The sequence below is a fragment of the Chiloscyllium plagiosum genome, unplaced genomic scaffold, assembly GCF_037043375.1.
Source record: "Chiloscyllium plagiosum isolate Xiang-an unplaced genomic scaffold, Cpla_swu_hap1 HiC_scaffold_51, whole genome shotgun sequence".
Classification (NCBI taxonomy): Eukaryota; Metazoa; Chordata; class Chondrichthyes; order Orectolobiformes; family Hemiscylliidae; genus Chiloscyllium; species Chiloscyllium plagiosum.
The window spans coordinates 14,698,005-14,718,713 of NW_028270189.1; positions in this window are offsets into that span (position 1 = coordinate 14,698,005).

Here is a 20,709-nt window from a genome sequence, read left to right on the forward strand (position 1 = left end):
TTATTTGATAGCTCCGCTTTCCAAATTGACTAATCCAGTCAATTTGCATGCTCACTTTCCCAAAATCACTCTTGTGCTCTTGTCTCAAACCATCGTTATTTCCAGGTTCATGCTATTCCCTACTTTGAAAGTAATTTGTCGTGGGGGGTGGGGGGGTGGCCGGGGGAGGGAAGGGTAGTTTGTGGGCTGGAAATGCTCCTACCAATAGGTTTCTTTCAATGTGTTTTATTTCAAACCAGAATGATTCATTAGTTTTGTCCCACGTGCTAATATCATTTCTTAATACAACCTGGACATAATCCTTAACGAATACAGACACTCCACATGCTGTTCCTTCTTGTCTGAATACTGAGTAGCCTTGGAAATTTAATACCCTAGTCGTGACCTTCATGTAACCACATTTCAGTCATGCCCACCATGCCATACCTATTTATACCTGTTTGCGCCATCAGCTCATTCATTTTATTCCAAATACTGCACACATTTCGTTAGAAAATGTTTTAACATAAGTTCTATCGATTTAGCTTGCTCTTTTAATACTTGTGTACACAGGCGCTCCATCCTTATTTATTGATCCCTGATAATAGTGAGCCTATCATTTACTCCAACTTTCAACTCAATTTTTTTAAATTGTTGTGATTAGTTCGATCAGCATGGTCATTAAAATGGCTCTGTATGTTTATTTGACAAACCTTTACTTTCTGTTCATTTTCTGAACTGCTGCTTTGGTTCCCAACCTCCTGTATCATCAGCTTAAATCTGCACGATCACACCTCCCTTCCAGGATGTTGGGGACCATCCAGTTGAAGTGCACACTTTCCTTTTCGTACAGTTGCCACTTGCCTTGCGATCCGAATAATCCAAAAATCAGAAACCCTCCTCACAAACTAGTTCTTTCTACATATTCAACTCGACTATCTTTCTCTTCCTTGTCTTCCTTCCAGATGCCCGGGGAGTAATCCTAAGAATATAATCCTGTAGATCCTGCTTTTAAACTCACTCCTAACTCCCTTAACTTCCTTTTCAGGATCTTTCAAACTTTAACTCTTCTTACCTTTGTCATTGGAGTCAATGTGAACCACGACCGCTGGCTGTTTACCCTCCCACTTCAATATGCACTGAGCATGCTCAGGGACATTCTTGATCCTGGCACCGACCTGCCTTTTTATGAAGAAATCATAGAATCCTAGAAGCCCTACGGTGAGAAAACAGACCATTTCAAACAGCACGTGCACGCTGACATTTTGAAGATTACTCTGCATTTACTCCTGACTAATGCACCTAAGCGGCACATCGCTGACCACTATTGGCAAGACACAAACAACCCAGACCCATTCCTCTACATTGTGTTGAATCTGCTTTCTCACAACAGATACTGACAGAACTACTGAGCATTTCCAGCAACTTCTGGATTTGTCACCGATGTTGATTGCATATTAATAAAAACGTGTGCAAAACGGAATTGAAAAAAAAGCCGAATTTAATCTCTCAGGAGAAAACTAATTATTTGGTCGTTCAATGATCCTTGTAAAGGTTCATTACATTACTGCTATTCGGTCCATGAACATCATTTGTTCACTTTCCCAGTCCATGAATAAAGGAGGTTTTTACATCTTTTTTATGTCAGAAAGCTTGGAAACGTTGCACATTTACTCTTTCATATGGGAATGTGATAACATCTCATTCTTTCATCTCAGTCCAAGAACAGAGAATTATTCAAAAAAATGCACACACATGCACACATATAAACGCACATGCGTACACACATAGACACACACACACACACTGGAAAGAAGGATTTAGGTAAAGGAAGCATGAGAGAAAATGGGGCTTTTTTGGAACAAAAAAGACTATTATATGAACTTACTAAGTTGATCAAATTTATGGAAAACTATGCAAGGCGGATAAAAGTTATTGTTATGAAGGTGTAGAGATATATGTTACATTTAAGAGAGACAGGAAGCTGGCACAAAGTGTTCTGAAAGATGTTAAATGTAACATTTTACTGTGAAATCAATAGCTGAGTTGCCACGAAACGAAAACCAATTCAACTTCCGCCAGTTTAAATTTTGCACCAACACACTGAAATCAATATGGGTTTGAAATACTTGGTGACTTCAAAATCAATGAAATGGTCCAATGTTTAGAGGTATAAAACTGGACATTTTGAACATTTATGGGGAGAACTGCCAAGGACATCCAGAAAGATAGACTGCAAGTTGAAGGTCTTTCTGAAAGGTACCTGTCTATAAGAGGTTTACACAGCAGATCATCGATGACAATCGAGAGAAAACTCTACAGAGGAAAGTATGCAAAGGAGACACGACAAATTTGACTGGTTTCTGAACATAAAGTTCAGAAATTGAGAAGAGTAGTAGAATTAGCAGACGAATGCATGTTGCTGCATAAGACAAGATTCCAACCAGAATTTTGTCCTGTGAAGGATGCATTTGGGAGATGTGGAGATGCTTCACTGTAAAAGAAACAGTAGAGAATAAGAGTTTACCACAGGTTACGGAAGATGCCAAAGAGGCCTCAGGTGCTTTCACTTAATAGAGTGGGGCATTGAAAGCGACAGTGCCGGTGGTTTCAGAAGGGTATTGGGAAGAGATGTTTTCGCTGCCAGAAGAAGAGATTTGTCTGGTCACAGTGCTGATCATTAAGAAAGGGATTGTGAGAAAAGATGTGGCAAAAGAAGGTAAGCCAGTGGCATTACTGGAAGTCTTAAAGGAAACCCCAACAGGAACCGAAGAGCCTGCAGTAAATTGCACAGCCTGGGCAGAGGATGGATATGGAGTTAATACCTGATCTCTTTAAAAATTCGCCTCTGTGAGTAAACTTTACTCAGAAACAACAGGGGGAGAAGGAGAATAAGTTATAATTTTGAGAGATACAGGATCTAACCAGTTTCTAATAGTAAGAGATGAGCAAATTTGCAGTATTTCTGATCTGTAACCTGAGAGTGTCATAATTTGGGCGATAGATGGACAGAAATTTAGCGTTCCTCTCCATAAACTCAGGTTGGAGTGCCTTCTCAAGTCTGGGTAAGTAACCGTGGGAGTGACTGACAGAGTGTGAGTTCCAGGAATCCAGTTTGTTCTCGAGAATGATTTAGCAGGGTCCAAGTTGGGAGCGATACCCCTTGTTGTGGAGAAGCCCAAGAAGACCAAGAAACTCAGGAGTTAAAACAGAAATATACTGGTATTTTCCTAGACTGTACAGTAACCAGATCCCACTATCATAAGTCACAGCAGGAAGTATAAACTAAAGACAAGATGAAGGAGTTAAAGTTCAGTTAGCTGACATCCCGTTTGACGTAATGGTGCAGGGAAAACATGAACAAACAGAGGGTCATACAAAGATGTTTAGTCCTGAAAGACTAAGAGATTTGCAACAGACAGGCAAGGTGATAAAAGATATATATGTGGATGCGTACTCTGAAAGTGAGGCAGAGATATTCCTTAGGATTATTATCAGAAATAGGAAACCTAAAACGGAAATGGAGACTACGGCAAGTTAGTGCAGAGGAGTAGTGTGCTGAAGTGCACCAGATTGTGTTGCCGGTAGCATAGAGACAGGAGGTGTTACGGGTAGCACGTGAACTACCTGTGGGAGGTCACCGAGGGGTACAAAAGACTCAGGCAAAGGGACAAAAACATTTTTATTGCCCTGGAATGCACAAAGATATGGTTAACTTCTGGCATACATATCATACATGCCAAATAGTAGGCAGACCACAGGCAGTAATGAAACGAGCACTTCTGTCGCCAATTCCCACATTCAGAAACCCATTCGTGTGGTTTATAAATGAGTGACCCTCCGGAAAAGTAAAAGAGAGAAAGAATTGGAGAAACAGGTGCTAGTTTCTGCTCGAAGAAAAAGGTGCTTTGCTTCTTAGGAGTCAACAGAATCTATTGGAAGTTTGTTCCAAACGTCAGCAGTGTAGTGGCACCATTAACCGACTTGCTGAAGAAGAATACAAGTTTTGATGGACAGAACAACGCCATGAGGCACTCGACCATTAAAAAGAAATATTGACCACCAAACCAGTTTTAGATACACCAAACTTTCTAAACCTTTCAACGTTGCCCTCGACGCTAGTGACATAGGAGTTGGAGCTATACTGCTACAGGAAGAGATGGGATTGTACTTTCAAAGAAACTCAAGATCCACCGAAGAAAATATTCCATGATTGAGAAAGAACTATTGGGTTTGGTGCTGACTTACGACATTTTAATGTGTACTCACAAGCAGCGTGTTAGAGACGGTTGTGTACACGGAGCCCAATCTGCTTACATTCTTTGAAAGCTTTAAACATTATTTTATTGGAGCCTTAAGTTACACAATTTTAGTTTAAAAATTGGACATGTCGCATGTCGTAAGAATGTAATCACAGATGCGTTCTCACAGATTTAACTAATAAAGTTTAGACGAGATTTGTAATTATTCAATGTAAAATATCGGTATATTGGGAAAGGTTAAGGTGAACTTAGATTTCAGTTATCTGTATGTTATGGTAATGTGTTTAAAGAATAGAAAAAACAAATGAGACCGTATTTTCATTATGATCGTTCTTTGTTTTGAGAGAGAACGTGCTTTGAACGTGTAACCTTTAAGAGAGTTGACGAATTTACAAGCACAGTGAGTTCTGGATAATTTACAATGTAACATTTGGTCCAGCAGCTGGCAGTACCTGGGATGCTATGAGACAAAAAAAATAAAATCAAATTTGTTCAATCCGTTTAAATTATGTACTAAGAAACTAAACTACAATCGAGTTTAAATTTGGCAGTTGGCAATATTATAAAAAAATGAAGTGACCCGATGCTTTGGGGTATAAGGCTGAAAAAAAATTGACCAGTTCGGGGAGAACTGCCACGCAACCAACATCTGCAGACTGCCCAGAGAACAGCTCTCTTAAATTCATTTATATGTATCAATTACCCGTGAAACAGAAATACTACGGAGAAGAAAAGAAGACAGAGGAAGATACAAAGAGAAGATTCGACAGCTGACAGGTTCTAAAATTTGTCTGCTTTGGTAAATCTGAATTGAGGGTTTTATCCGATCAGTATTGTAGAAGAGAAAGTAAAAGATAGGTCAGAGAATGGAGTTGCAAATAGTTGTAAGGCAATTATTCCCTGTTAGACTTAAAAAAAAACAGTTGTTAATGTTTACTTTAAATGCTGACCTTTACGATGATTCTTGGACTTCAGAATTTTTACAGATTACAGCAGGGGCTAAAACTTTTCTGTCTTGCAAGTTTAAATTAGCGTGCGGGATGGGGGTGGGGGGGGGGTGTTGTTACCCCGTGTTGTAACATATTAACTCTGATTTTTCTGCACAGATGCTGTCAGACCTGCTGAGCTTTTCCAGCACATTTCTGCTTAGCTCTTGACTTTCTTATGTGTATCATTGACAGACATGACTGCAGTGCTGGAGGACATGAAGGCGGCTAATGTTTTTACATTATTTGTAATACGGCTGCAAGGAAAACCCAGGGAACTACAGACCAGTGAGTTTGATGTCATGGATGGGTGAGTGTTTGTAGGATATTCTGAGAGGCAGGATTTACATGCATTTGGAAAGGCAATGACTGATTAGGGATATTCAGCACGGCTTTGTGTCTGGAAATCCACGTCTCAAACTAGATTGCAGTTTTTGAAGAGGTGATCGGGAAGTTATCTGAAGTTAAAGCAGCATGCGTTGTCTATGTGGACCTCAGTGAGGCCCAACAAGGTTCCTCATGGTAGCCTGGTTCATAAGGTTACAATCACGGGATCAGTGGGAGCTAGCCAAATAGAAACAACATTGGCTTGACAGTAGGAGGAAGATGATGCTGGGAAAGATGTGTTGTCCAAATTGGAGGCCCGTGACCAGTGGTGTACCACAAGGAACAGTCTGCTGCTGTTCATTGTTTTTGTAAATGATTTAGATGAGAATATAGGAACCTTGGATCGTAAGTTCGTAGACAGAACCCCCAGAATTGGTGCTAATAGTGGACAGTGAAGAAGGTTATCTTAGAGAACAATGAGATTGTGATCAACTGGGAAAGTAGGCTGATGATTGGCAGGTGGAGCTTCATAAATGTGAGGTGTTACATTTTATTGGGCAAACTACGGCAGCATTTATACAGTTAACGGTAGGGCATTGGTGAGTGTATTCGAACAGAGAGACCCAGGGTGCAGGTACATAGTTCATTGAAACTGGAGTCGCAGGTAGACAGTGCTGTGAAGAAGGCGTTAAGCACACTTACCTACGTCAGTCAGAGCATTGAGTACAGAAATTGGGACATCGTGTTGTGGCTGTACAAGGGCACATTTGGAGTACTCAGTACAATTATTGTCGCCCTACTGTACGAAGGATGTTAGAACCTGGAAAAGGGACAAGGTATTTAAAATGATGTGACGGAGACGGGAGGTTTAGAGATATATGGAGAGGCAGGGATTTTGTTCCTTTTGTGTCGGAGGCTGAGGGGTGACCTTACAGAGGTTTATAAAATCAAGAGTGGCATGGATAGGACAAATAGACAAGGTCTTTTGCCCAGGGTGGGAGTGTCCAAAATCAGAGAGGATAAGTTTAAGTTGAGAGGGAAGAGATTTAAAAGAGATCTAAGGGCAGTTGTTTCTCACTGAGATTGGTGTGTATATGTATTAAGCTGTCAGAGGAAGAGGTATTGGAGAGTGCAATTACAACAATTGAAAGACAATCTGATGTGTACATAAACAGGAAAGGTTTGGAAGTTTAGGAAACCTGGTGAGCATGGACGAGTTGGGTCAAAGGGTCTGTTTGCATGTTGTATGACTCTAAGAGTCTATGACTCGAGAACTCCTCTTTCATCATTAATTCTTCATTGCACTCAATTCATTTCCAAGTCAAAGCTCCTCTGTAAATACTTTCAATGATATAACTCGCTGAACTTTCTTAAATACAGAATTCCTTACATTGATGTAGTGCTGTACGCCACAGCACTAGCAGCAGCTGAAGCAGCATTATATTCAAACACAATCTGTAACTTTTTGACTGGGATAATCCCTCAGTCGACCATTTCCACCAAGCTGACAACTCTGACATCTCCCTGGCAAAGCGGAAAATTACTCTTCTATGCCCAGTTCTCAAAGAAAGAAATAGTTACAATCTGACTAATTATCAAACCCTCAGTGTCTTCACAAAAGTCAAATTAGTGGGTTTTGTTTCTGACAGAGCTGTCAAGCAGCACATAAATAAACTGCTCAGTGTGGTATCTGATAGGTCCCCATATGGACATGGTGCTGTTGTGGAAATGTCACTAGATTACTAATACAGACCAGGCTGATGCTCTGGCAGCTGGTGAAAGTTAAAACAATTAATAAAATATCAAGATTTAAAATTTGGTGTCAGTAACAGTGACCTTGAAGCCAATGTCAATTGTAAACATCAATTTCTTTCCCCAATGTAATTTCAGGAAGTGAATCTCCCATGCTTTCCTGGTCTGGCCTAAAGGTGACTCCAGACACCTGACATGTGATAAACTCTTCAATGGTCTCTAAAACAGACAAGCAAAACATTCAAATGTATCAAACTGCTCTGAGGCTTGGAAGGTTAAAACCAACAGAAAGCTCGGTATTGGAAAGGGGAATGGGAAACACAGTCCTGTTGACACTGCAGAGATCTCCTTCCTAACATCTGAGATTCTTTAATAGCTGTAATCCAGCTGTCTCCTGATCCCTTTAGTGTCCAGAAATCCTTATTTATATTCAGTGTCCTGGCTTCCACAGCCTTATGTAGGAGAGAAGTCCCCAGGTTCATCAGTCTGTGAGTGCAGACATTTATTCTCATCTCAATGCAGAATGACCTGCCTGCACCTAATACTGTGGCTACTTGTTTTAGACGTCACAGCCAGGGGAATTACCATCCCTGCTTCCAACTTGTCTCGCCCTATCTGGGTTTTATATATTTCATTGAAATTTCCATTCGTTTTCCTGAAGCACATGGATGACAGGCCCAATCCAGTCAATGCAAGATCTGCCACACCACAAGCCAGTGATCCTAGAGATCAGTCTGGTCATCCTTCACTGCTCTCCATCAATGTTAGGTTTGTTCTTTATGAGGTACGGAGACCAAAACTGCACAGAATACTGCACAATGTTGGAGATGGGGTCTCACCAAGGCCCTGTACAGCTGCAGTAAGACACACTTACTCCTGGACTTAAATCTCCCTGAAATGAAGGTCAACACAACATTTATCTTTCTAACTGCTTTCCTTCCTGCAATATTGCTGTCAGTGACTGGTGTACAAGGAGATCCAGGTCCTTTTCAATGGTACAGCTCTCATCTTGGGTCTGTGTTCACTGGTCAGTGTGCTAATACCATTCCCAGTATTGCCTTCTGGGTTCAGAACTCACTGCCCTGCATGGACCTCGGAGAGCTGCACAGAAGAAACAAAGACAGAACATAAATCCCTTTAAAGATCAACATGTTTCAACGAATCCCTTTTCAAATGATAGGTTGCTGTTCTATTATTCCCACCAAAATACACACCGTCACATCCACCCCCACTGCTCTCCATCTGCCACGTATTTGTCCATTCACCCCACTTGTTTCAATCACCTTGTAGCTTTTCTACATCCTCCTCACCCACGCACAATCGGACTTCGTTTAGTGTTTGCAGCAGTTTTGGGAATATTGCATTTGGTTCCCTCAACTAAATGTTTGACATGCATTTGGAACAGGTGAGACCCAAGCACCGATCCTTGCGACACACCATGTTCCTTCTACTTCAGACCATATGGCTTTATTCATGTTCACTGTTTCCTGTCAGCTTTCCTATTCTAAAACCATGTTGATATTTTAGCCCCAACCCTGTAACATTTGATTTTGCATACTAGGCCAGAGTCTGTACCAAGATCTTTCTGAAAATCTGAATGCATTGCATCCATTGCTTCTCTGTTTGTATCAACAAGTCATTTTCTCAAATGATTCCCATTTCATGTTGACCCATTACATAAAATCCATGAGCATCAAATGATCAAGGCTGATCCTTTCATGGCCTCAGCTCCACTTACCCGTCCGTTCTCCATAACTCATTGTTCCTTTAATGCTCAAAAAATTATCTATCTGAGCTTCATAAACATTCAAAGATAAAGCCTAACTATTTCAGTTGGCAGGGAATTTCACAGATTCACAACCTTCTTGGTCAAGAAGTTCCTTCTCAATTCAGTCCTAAATCTGTTCCACCTAATTTTGAGATTTTGTCCTCTTGTCCAAGTTTCATCTGCTACTGGAAACATCCTCTCTATTTCTATCGTATCTATTCCAATCATAATCATATATGTTTCTACCAGATCCTCCCTCATTGTTTCAAATTCCAATCAGTATATAATTCCAGTCCACTCCGTCTCTCCTCATAAGCCAACCCCCTCAAATCCAGAACCAACCTAGCGAACCAATGCATCCATTGTAGCCAGGACATCCTTTCGCAAGGTGTGACCTCCCCAGCACCCTGTACAGCTGCAACACAACCTCCCTGTGTTTAAACTCAATCCTTTTCGCAATGAAGGACACAATTCCATTTGCCTTGTTAATTATTTGTTGCACCTGCAGGCCAACCTCTGTGATTCATGCACACGAACATCCTGGCCCCTCTGCACAGAGGCATGCTGCATTTTTTTTTACCATACAAATAATAGTCTTTTTTTTATCTGGTATTCCTACCAAAATGGATGACTCCATCTTCCAGATCTTTGCCCACTCACTTATAATATTTATGTCCCGTTGTAAAGTTTATCAGTCCCCTGCACACTTTACTCTACCACTTATTTTAGTATAATCTGCTACCGTTGAGACACTACACGTGGTCCCCAACTCCAAAACGTCAATGTAAGCTGTGAATAATTGCAGTCCCAGCACTGTTCCCAGAGGCACACCACTAGTCACTGATCAGTAACCAGAAAATCACTCATTCATTCCCACTCATTGCTTCGTGTTAGTTAACCAATCCTCTATCCACGCTAATGCATTAACCATAATGCCATGAATCTTTACCTGATGCAGCAACTTTTTTGGCGGCACTGTGTCGAATGCCTTTTGTAAATCGTGGTACACCACATCTAATGTGTCTCCCTGGTCATAATGTCTTCATAGATTTCTAGTAAATTAGTTAAGCATAACCTGTCTTTCATGAACTAATGTTGTGTCTGTCCAACGGGACAATTTCTATCTAGCTGCATGCTATTTATTCCTTGATTACAGATTGACGTATTTTCCCCACTGTACATGTTAGGCTAACCAGTCTATAATTCGCCTCTTTTTTCCTACTTCCCTTTTTAAACAGTGGTGTCTGATTTCCTGTTTTCCAATATGCTGGAACTGCATCAGAGTCCAGTGAATTTAGAAATGTTTCCACAAATGCAGTTGCTATTTCTCTCACGATTCTTTTCGTACCCTGGGATGCATTGCATCAGGTCCTAGAGACTTACCTACCTTTAGATCCATTACCTTTCCCAACACTATCTCTCTCGTGGGAATGGTTATTTCCAGGTCCTCACCTACCTTCCTTCTTTGATAATTACTGGCATGTTATTCGTGTTCTTCACTGTGGAGGCAGAATAAATATCTGTTCCATTCCTCGGCCATTTCCTCATATCCCATTACTGAAACCCTTTTCCCACCCTCTAAAAGACCAATGCTCAACCGAGCCACTCTTTTCGTTTTATATATTTATAGAATTTTTTGCTATCTGTCTTTATATTCTGTGGTAGTTTACTGTCATAATCTATCTTATGTTTATTGATAGTTTTTTTGTTGCTCTTTTGACCCCTAACATTTTCCCAATCTTCTGGTTTCGCACTAGTCTTTGCCATTATTCATGCCATTTATTTTAATTTGACAGCCTCCCTTATTTACTGAGATATCCTTGGCAGCTTGCCCTTTCTCCTACAGTCCCTTCATTTCACTGTTATATGCTGCTGCGGAGCACTTGGCGAAATTGCTTTGAAAGCCATCCACTGTTCATATACAGTTCCACCGTAAAGTATTTGCTTCCAGTTAACATTAGCCAACTCTTCCCTCATCCTATTGTTGTCTACTTTATTTAAGCACAGGGCCCTGTTATTGGACTTTACCTTCTCACCTTCCATCTCTATTTTAAATTCAACAAAACTTTTAGTCCCAATAATTTCTCCCAAATAATTTATTTATTAATTTCATTCTTTTTCTCTCGAGACTTAGGCTGTCCAGTCTTGCTGGGAAAATTTGATTTGTTTTCTTCTGTGAAGACATAACTGAAGTAATTGCTTCATAGTTCTACTTTGCTCTGTTCTCTATTCTCCTTCCTCTGGGTTCAGACTGCACTGAAGCTGCACTTGTTTTCTCTTACCTTTTCCATTGACAGCTCACCTTAATAATTCTTGTTAATATTCTTTGCAGAAACACATCAATTCATGTCCACACCATACAATCATAGGAGCATAGTCTTTGTACCTTCAGAAATACAGCACAGTCTACAGTAGTCCCACTCTCCTACATGAGACCTGTAGCATGGCATGTTATAACACGTCAGGAGCGCGTCCAAGTCCTATTTAGCTGTTTTGTGATTACCATAACAACTCCCCTCGCAGGAAGTACATTCCAGACCCCAACACCCTCTGGGTGAAAAACAATCTGCAAATCCTCTCTAATCCTCAAGCCTTTCACTTTAGAAGTGTGTTCCCCTGTTTTTTCCCCATTGACTAAAAGGAACAGCTGCAATCTATCCACCCTGTCCATGCCCCTCATAATCTTATCCTTCTGAATCACGTCCCCCTCAGCCTTCTCTGCCCCAAACTAAACAACCCGAGCTTATCCAGACTCTCTCAATACCTGATATGCTCCATCCCAGGGAACATCCTGGTGAATCTTCTCTGCACCCCCTCCAGTACAAGCACATCCTTCCTGTAAGTTGGCTCCCGGAACTCCACACAGTATTCTATCTTGGCCGAAACAAAGTCCTCTATAGCTCTTCTAATCTATGTCCCGATGAGTAAAGGTTATTTACTACTCTCAATGCCTTCTGAACTAACTTATTACTATGTTCAGTCACATTCAGGGATGTGTGGAAAAACACACGCTCTGAGCTACTTAGTGTGCTGTCATTCATTGAATACTCCCCTGTCTTCTTCCTTCAACCAAAGTGCATCACCTCATATTTATCAGGGTTACATTCCATCTGCCTTTGATCTGTAAATCTGACCATTCCATCTGTATCTTCCTGTAACATAAGGCCTTCCCCCTCACTGTCAAACACCTGGCCAATTTTTGTGTCAAAGATACACTTACTAATCATTCACTCGGCACCCTCTCCACATTCACATCTCCATCATTTATGAATACCACAAAGAATAAGGGACACAGCACTGATCCCTGGGGTACACCAGGGACACTGGTCTCCAGACACATAAACATCCTTCTCCCACCATCCTCTTTCTCCTACCTCTAAGACCATTTGAATGTAATATACCAAGTTACCGTTGATACCATGAGATTGCACTTTCTTTCTCATGTGAGGCTTTGTCAAAAGTGCTGCTGAAAACGAAAACATACAAGCGACCTCCTCGAAAAAATTCAATTAAATTCATTCGGCTTGACTACCCTTTAATAAGTTCATGCTGATGATCCTTGATCAAACATTGTCTCTCCCAATGAAGATCAATTGTCTCTTTCCCTGTTTTCCCCAATAGTTTCCCTGAAACATATCTGATACTCACTGATCTATTGTTTATTAGTCTACATGCACCAATCCTTTCCGTAAAGGATGTTCTCCATTATTCTGGCAACTCCTCTGTGACCAGATTCAACTTAAACGTTTGAGTCAAGGCATTTCCACCCTTGTCTCCCACTGCAGCTTGTGATACATCTCTTCCAGACCTGGAGACTAGTCCGATTTTACTCCAACCAAAACCATTATTTCCTGCTCGCATCTTATATCAATCTGCTCAAGAGCTTTCCAGTCCGGTCTTCTTGAAATATGCACCTGCCTCTTTTTTCTCCCAGGTAAAACGGATGTGAAGCTCTCATGTCACAATCTGTCAATCTTCTCCAGCTTCACACACAGATTGCCCCCTTGATATCTAATGGGCCCTAATTATACCCTGGCTATTCTGTTCTGCTTGATGTTCTTTTGGAATATCTTGGGATTCTCGCTAATATTGCTCTCACTTGTCAATGCCCATGTTCGTCACTCCTCTCTGTGTGATTTTTTTAAAGTTTCATTTCGATCACCTCTCATTCTCTGAAACTCTCTGGAACACAGACGGAGTACCCTCATCAGACAATCTTAACATCTGAGGGATTAATCTCAAGAATGTCCTTGCAGACCTTACAGTGTTTGTATAAATAATAGACATTGCCTGCCTTTCATTAAATCATTTTAATGTACTTTTCAAATTCACTGAAGCCAACTTTATCCTCGTATCTTAATGGCTTGCATGACCCAGGTATGTACCAGTAAAATAAGGATCAACTGCTTTGTGTTCAGATGTCATTTAAATTCAAAATATAAAGATCACTATTCCCAAAAGCTTCTTTACAACAAAGTCTTCAATTATCTCTTCTGATCACAAATCACCAATTCCAGAACAGCCTGATCTCTACTTGGTGCGCAACATATCATTAAAGCAACACATCTCACAGACGCTTATGTAATCCATTTTCCCAGCATTAACATTCACTTAGATTAACAACTCTTAAGATTTAACTCGAAGCTGTCCATTATTACTGCAGTATCCACAAACTTGTATGTCTAATTTCCTGTTTTGGACCATAAACATTTCTATCACAATTTTGACTTTGATATGTAAATCTCATCAATGTTTGCTTCTCCTTGCTGTTTCTAAGCTCCACCTTACCAGATTCTGAGTGACATGGGGTCTGGCGAGGTTAATGGTAGATTCAGGCGTAATGTTTGGCCAGGCATATCTCAACATTGATATTATCTCGCCACACCTTACCTGTTCTTGTCACGTGTCGTTGTGACATTATCACCAGATGTCGCCTTATGCTGGTGGAGTAAAGAAGGACAATAAACATTCAGCTATGCTGTGTATTCGCCCAGACAGCTGAGAGTGCTCTAACCTGGGTGGGAACCTTACAGCAGGCTGATAAAGTGTTCCTGCTGCTGTACATGGTCTTAGTGAGATCACATCTGGAGTAGTACACACAGATCTAATCTCCTCACTGAGGAAAGAATGTTGGAATGAACGCAAAGATTGTTCCCAGAACTGATTTCTGCAACAAAGGTGTTAAATATAGAATCTATGAAGTGTGGCAGCAGGCCATTTGACCCATCGACTCCACACTGATCATCCAAAGATCATCCCATCCAATCCCTACCACATACCCCACCCAATCTTTATAACCTGGCATTTTCCATGGCTGATGCACCTAGCCTCCATATCCCCTGACATTTTGGATAATTTAGCGTGGCCAATCCACCTTACCTGCACATCTTGGGATTGTGGGAGGAAACTGGAGATGGAAATTGAACTGGGATCACTGGTGCAGTGAGGCAGCAGTGCTAACCACTGAGCTACCCAATGTGGGCAACACAACTTGCCTGCATATTTCAGCCCATGAAAAGTGACATTTGAACAGGGAGATTCCATAAGACCCCAGATATATCATTGAGCAACAGGAGGTGGACATTAAGATATTGAGCGCTTGGTCAGAGACAGGAGCAGAACATGCAAGTCCACTGAGACGATAATGTAGGAACGCCAGGAGGACATTGAGCCCAGACAGTGTGTAAAGTAGGAACAGAATGAGTCCAATCAGCTACTCATGCCTCTTACACAGCAATTGGATCAGATCTTTTACAGAGATCAGTAACAGATCTTTTACAGATCTGTTACAGATATGTTACAGATCTCTGTAAAAGATCTGCTCCAATTGCTGTGTAAGAGGCATGAGTAGCTGATTGGACTCATTTTGTTCATACTTTACACATTCGCTGGGCTCAATGTCCTTACAGCTCAATGACCGGCGATGTGGAGGGTAGATGCATCAGTCATGGAAAATGCCAGGTTATGAAGATTGGTTGGTGGGGATTGGATTGGATGATCTTCGGATGATCAGTGTGCAGTCGATGGGTCAAAAGGCCTGCTACCGTACTGCAGGGATTCTATGATTAACACCTATGTTGCAGAAATCAGTTCTGGGAACAATCTTTGCATTCATTCTAACATCCTTTCCTCAGTGAGGAGATTAAATCTGTGTGCACTAGTCTAGACGTGATCTCAATAAGACCCTGGACAGCAGCAGGAACACTTTATTAGCCTGCTGTAAAAGATTGGATCTTTTACAGATCTGTTACACAGCAGTTGTGAAAGGGAACATCGAGGTTATAGAAAGGGAAGGACTTCGATTAATCAGCTTCACTCGGGAATGAAAAGTAACAAGAAAACTATTGGGATTGAAGACAAATTTTTAGACTCCGTTAAGAAGGAATTAATAACAGAAAATTTCCAAAGTCAAGCCACAATCCAGCACAGTCAACATAGTTTTATGAAGGATAAATCATGTTTGAATGATCTGACTAACTTTCTTTAAAACATAAACGTAACAAGAAAGGTGGATAATGGGGATCCTATAGATGTATTATACCTGGACTTCCAGACATCAGTGCATAACGTGCCTCGCAAAAGATTATTATGCAAGACAAGAACACATGAAGTTAGGAATAATTTACTTGTTGAGGGAGAGGATTAGCTAACCGGTAAAAACCATGATATGGAGTCCCTCGTTTTGGACTATGTTGGACAAGGTCAAAAATCAAACCGACACCAGGTTAGATCCCAATGGGTTTATTTGTAAACACAAGGTTTCACTGTGCTGCTCCTGCATCAGGTGTTAGAGAGAGAGGAAAACTTTAAACACAGAAGGTTTAAGGAAAAGATCAAAGGGTTATACAACTTATCCACATAAATTGTACACACCTAAGATGGTTCTTAAATACTTAATCAGTTAGAATGGAAGTTCAAGTTTGATTGATTAATATGCAAATTGCAGAATTTATTTCAAGTCACTGCCTGGAGATACCTTCAAGTAAATGAAGTAACACTTGCGGTCAGACAATGTATTCTCAGAGTGAGAACTTGTTTGGACGCTGTCTGTCTTCACCTGGAGTCAGACTGGTTTTATTTACAAAGTAGGAGTTCATAAAATATCACATTGACTGACTGAATACAAATGGCATGTTTTTGGAACAAAATAAAATGCATCTGCAAATACAAATGGTCAAATGCAAATTCTCCCCTCAAGCTTATATGTGCATACGTGTGTGTGTGCGTATGTGGGAGAGAGGGGCGTGTCTGTGTGAAGGAGAGAGAGAGAGAGACTTTGTGTATACGTGAGAGAGAGTGAGGGATATTGAGTGTGTGAGTAGGGGGTTTGACACAGAGGCTGTGCGTGCATGCGTGCGTGTGACAGAGTGGAATGCGCGTGTGCGCATGTGAGAGAGAATAAGGGAGAGTGTGTGTGGAGCGGATAAGGAGAGTGTCCATCAGTGTCTGTAACGGGGAGAGTGAGAGTATGTGCTTGTCCAGGCGAAAACACGGACAGATACAGCACATCCCTTTCCACACACACATTCATTCCATGGTTTCAGAGCTTCTCCTTCTGCGGCATCTGCCCCATTTGGTGTTCATGTTACAGACCCACATGCTGAAACTACGGTCCCCATGCTCCATCCAGAGTTGGGTCAGCAAATCCTCAGGTCTCCCCGAATGTCTGAGGCAGCTCACAGCACAACCTCCAGCAAACCACCCCCTGCCCCTCCACTAACTTTTCAATAACAGGAGTCAGTCAGAAGCCGCTTTGCTACAAGTTAGATGTCTGTTCCTTAATAGTAATACTCGAGGATTTTCCTCGTGTTACTGACCGCACGATCAACTGAGAGAGACAAACAAAGGCGTTCCTAGGGCAGGCGCATACCAAGTTTCAAACACGTGAGTCAGAGCTGCTGGAGCACTCCTGTCCATGGAGCACAACATGGGATGCATCGGGAAGTGAACAACAGCTTGACACACACCATTTCAATGTTTCTGAGCTTCACCATGCCAGCACTCAATGCACGAGGGAGTCAAAAACTAAGGCCAGAGGAAGATACAGGAAAAAAAAACAAATAATTATTAACTGATAACTTGCTGAAAATATAGAAAGGGAGATGGGCGAATTAGAATAACGGGATAAGGGAGACAATGGTTGGTCTAATCCCAAGAAAGCAAACATTGAATGGAGACATTACCAGGTCCGCGAGAATGGTCCATTGCCTCAAATTCTGAATCTGCCTCACAGAACCAGCCCAGACACCATAAACTGGGGTAAGGTAACGGCTAAAATGGAGAGCTGTGCAGACTGTACTCGTGGCCTACTCCTTAAACTGGACTACTGCACAGCATGAGGAACATTGCAAACCTTTGTCAGGATATTGCAACCCTCTACCACCATCCTCTGCCTCCTACATTTGAGCCAGCTTTGTATCCAAATGGCTTTCATATGAACCAACCTTGTTAAACAGATGACGATGCACAATGTTATTCAACGCCTTACTGAAGTCCACATCGACAATGTACACCACTCTATCTCAATTAATCTTATTAGTCGCTTCTTCAAACAAATCTCAGTCAAGTCAGTGAGACACAATATTGCTTGCACAAAGCCATGTTGACTATCCCTAATCAGTCGTTACCTTTCAAAATGCTTGAAAATCCGATGACTCATAATCACCTCCAACAACTTATCCACCACTGACATCAGGCTCACTAGCTTTTCCTTATTACCCTTCTTAAACCCTTTAAGTAGTTGCACCACGTAGCCAACCTCCAGTCTTCTGACAATTTACTTGTCGCTATTGATGATAGCAAGGGGCCCAGCAATTACTTCGATAGCTTCCCACAGAGGTCTAGCGGCCATCTAATAAAAGCCAGGACAGTTTCCTTCTTTTGCATGTTTCAAGACGTCCAGCAGCTCCACTGTAATACAGACACTTTCCTAGATGTCACTACCTATTTCCCAAGTTCTCTAGCTTCCATGTCCTCCTGCCCAGTAAATACTGATACAAAATATTCGTTCAGTACCTCCCCCATTTCCTGTGATTCTGCACATGGGCAACCTTGCTGATCTTTAAGGATGTCCTATTCTCTCCACAGTTACTCTTCATTCTTGACGTATCTGTAGAAATCCTTTGGATTCTCCTTAACTCTGTTTGTCAAAGCTATCACATGCCCCCTTTTTATGCTCTCAATTTCCCTCTTAAGTATACTCTTGTTGCCTTCAGACTCGTCTAGTGATTCACTTTAAATCAGGAATTAAGAGGCTAATGATGACCATTTCGATTATCGGAAAAATCCATCTGGTTCACTGACACCCTTTAAGGAAACAAACAGCCATGCTTACCTGGTCTGCCCTACAAGTGACTCCAGACTCACAGCAATGTGGTTGACTGCTAACTGCCCTCTGGCCAATTAGGGATGGGTAATAGATGCTTGCCTATCTAGGGACGCCTTCATCCCGTGAATGAATTGAGAAACAAAAACTCAATTCCTGCTGTCTATACATGATTTATGCTTCCGAACTGACCCCCTTTTCTGAGAATATCTGTTCCAATCGAATTCATAGTAAATATCATCAAAATTGGTTTTCAAAAATTTAGAACTTTAAGTTTTAGACGTAGTTAATACTTTTCCATCTATATTTTAAAACTAATAGAATTATGATGACTTACCGTAAAGTGCTCCACCACTGATACCAAAACCACCCCCTCCACACTGCCTTATGTCCCAAGGGTAAGTTGACGTTAAACTCCTTCCCTGTGATTCAGAGCATTGGTCAAGCTGCTGCAGGGTTGTAACTGGGATTGGGGTCAGCAGAGTCTTCGATTCATTGGGTTGAATCTAACAATAATTTGTCTAAGTGATATTTTCATTGAGTGTGACATGGGATTTTCTGCACGAAGCTGAACTAGTTTCCTGATGCGATCTTATCTAAGTTAACTAATTATCTACCCATCTCACCCCATGGTATCCCACTCATTCAATGCCAGCCCGATTCTCCCACCCATCATGGCTGTAGGTACTCAGCATCACCCATATATCCCTGGATATTCCATGATCCCTGGCACTGGTGCCATCTTTAAAAGGCCAATGGACTAACGATTAAGCATTCTCTGGTTTGAGCTGCCCTGCACAGTTTACACCGAGCATGGCAGATAAGGGGCAATTTCACCACGGTTTGTCGGAGCCATTTGGTTTTCTTTGAATCACTGACGAGCAGGAAAATGTAAACGTGGAAGGCGAGTGGAGAAGTGAGGCAGTTGCAGCTCTGGTGAAATTCCTTCTTTGTGAGTCACTCAGCAACCAGAGATGTGAAGGTGACTCAGGCGTGAGAGCTCTTCACATCGAGAACAAAAAGCACTCAAGGGCAGTTAGCACCTCTTCCGGAGAGGGGGGTGGGGTGAGGTAATTACCTTTTGACTTCTGTTACTATGTTCAGAAACTGGCTTTTAGATTGAGGTGAACAGAAACTGCATTTCTAAAAAGCACCATGGAATTTAGCAAAATTTATTGAGTCGCATCTCGTCGATTCCCACACAGTTTTCCATCTCAGTTGGTATCCATGTGGCTCTTGTCCAGGAGTGAATATCTCAGCAGCAAATTGCATGGTTAAGGTAAAAGGCAAGCAAAGTGGCATCTCGAATTGGCTCCGAGGTAAGAGCATCCTCACAATGTGATCTGTCGTTCTCGGATTGTAATGCTACCTCCGGTTTTAGGGTGGAAAACATTCTTTGGGACTCTTATTCTGAAAAACAGACACAGTGACTGTAACTATGCTGCGCGGTATGATGTGGAACACGGCCTGCTCAGCTTTGTGCATTTTTCCTGTGGTCCGGTGTGTTTCGTGTTCCGTGTAAACGTGAAAGTCGTTCTGTTTCGAGCAATGTGCGAAATCATTTAGCAAAGCAAGAATCGAAATTGCAGTAATGTCAAGCAGCTCATGGTTATTTGACCAAATCATAAGCGAACCTATATTCTCACGCGCTCACAGATACATTTATAGTTGAAAAGAGTCTGAGAAGATAGACTCAGCTTACCATTGATTTTTGTCTGGATTGATGGGCTATCAATATCTGCTGCGGAATTGACATTATAGCCGGGCACATCCCAGCAGCTGTGCGAGTCGGAGAGGAATCATGGAACCCTTTTCATGTGACTTTGCATCTGTTGTTATGCAGGATCACAATTGGAAATGCAGGAAAATGGGGTGGGGGAACGGCTCGTGGTGTGGCCGAGCTGTCAAAGCCGCTGGATCCAGATTCCAGGCTTGAAAGGACCTTGGATTCGAATCCCGCCACTGCCATAACAGCTTATCAACTCCAACGCTGCAGCTTGTTAAAATGCTGTTTTGGTCCCCATTGTATATTGATGTTGAAAACAAAAGTGAAATGCATTTACTTCCCAGGGAATTAACTGTGGTGTGGGATAGTGCCTAATATTTCAAAGTGTCTCTGCTGTCGTGATCGTGTTCGCCTCCCGCGGGGTAAATCGCAAACAGTTCGCCGTTCCAGGCAAGTTGAGCTTTTACTGGAACCGAATGGAGACTGTTATTTCATCGCTGTTGTGAAACAAAGTCCTACGGTGACTCTACTCGTTGTTATTTGGCTTTCTGGCTAATGGGAAAATCGTTCCAATGAATTTCGGT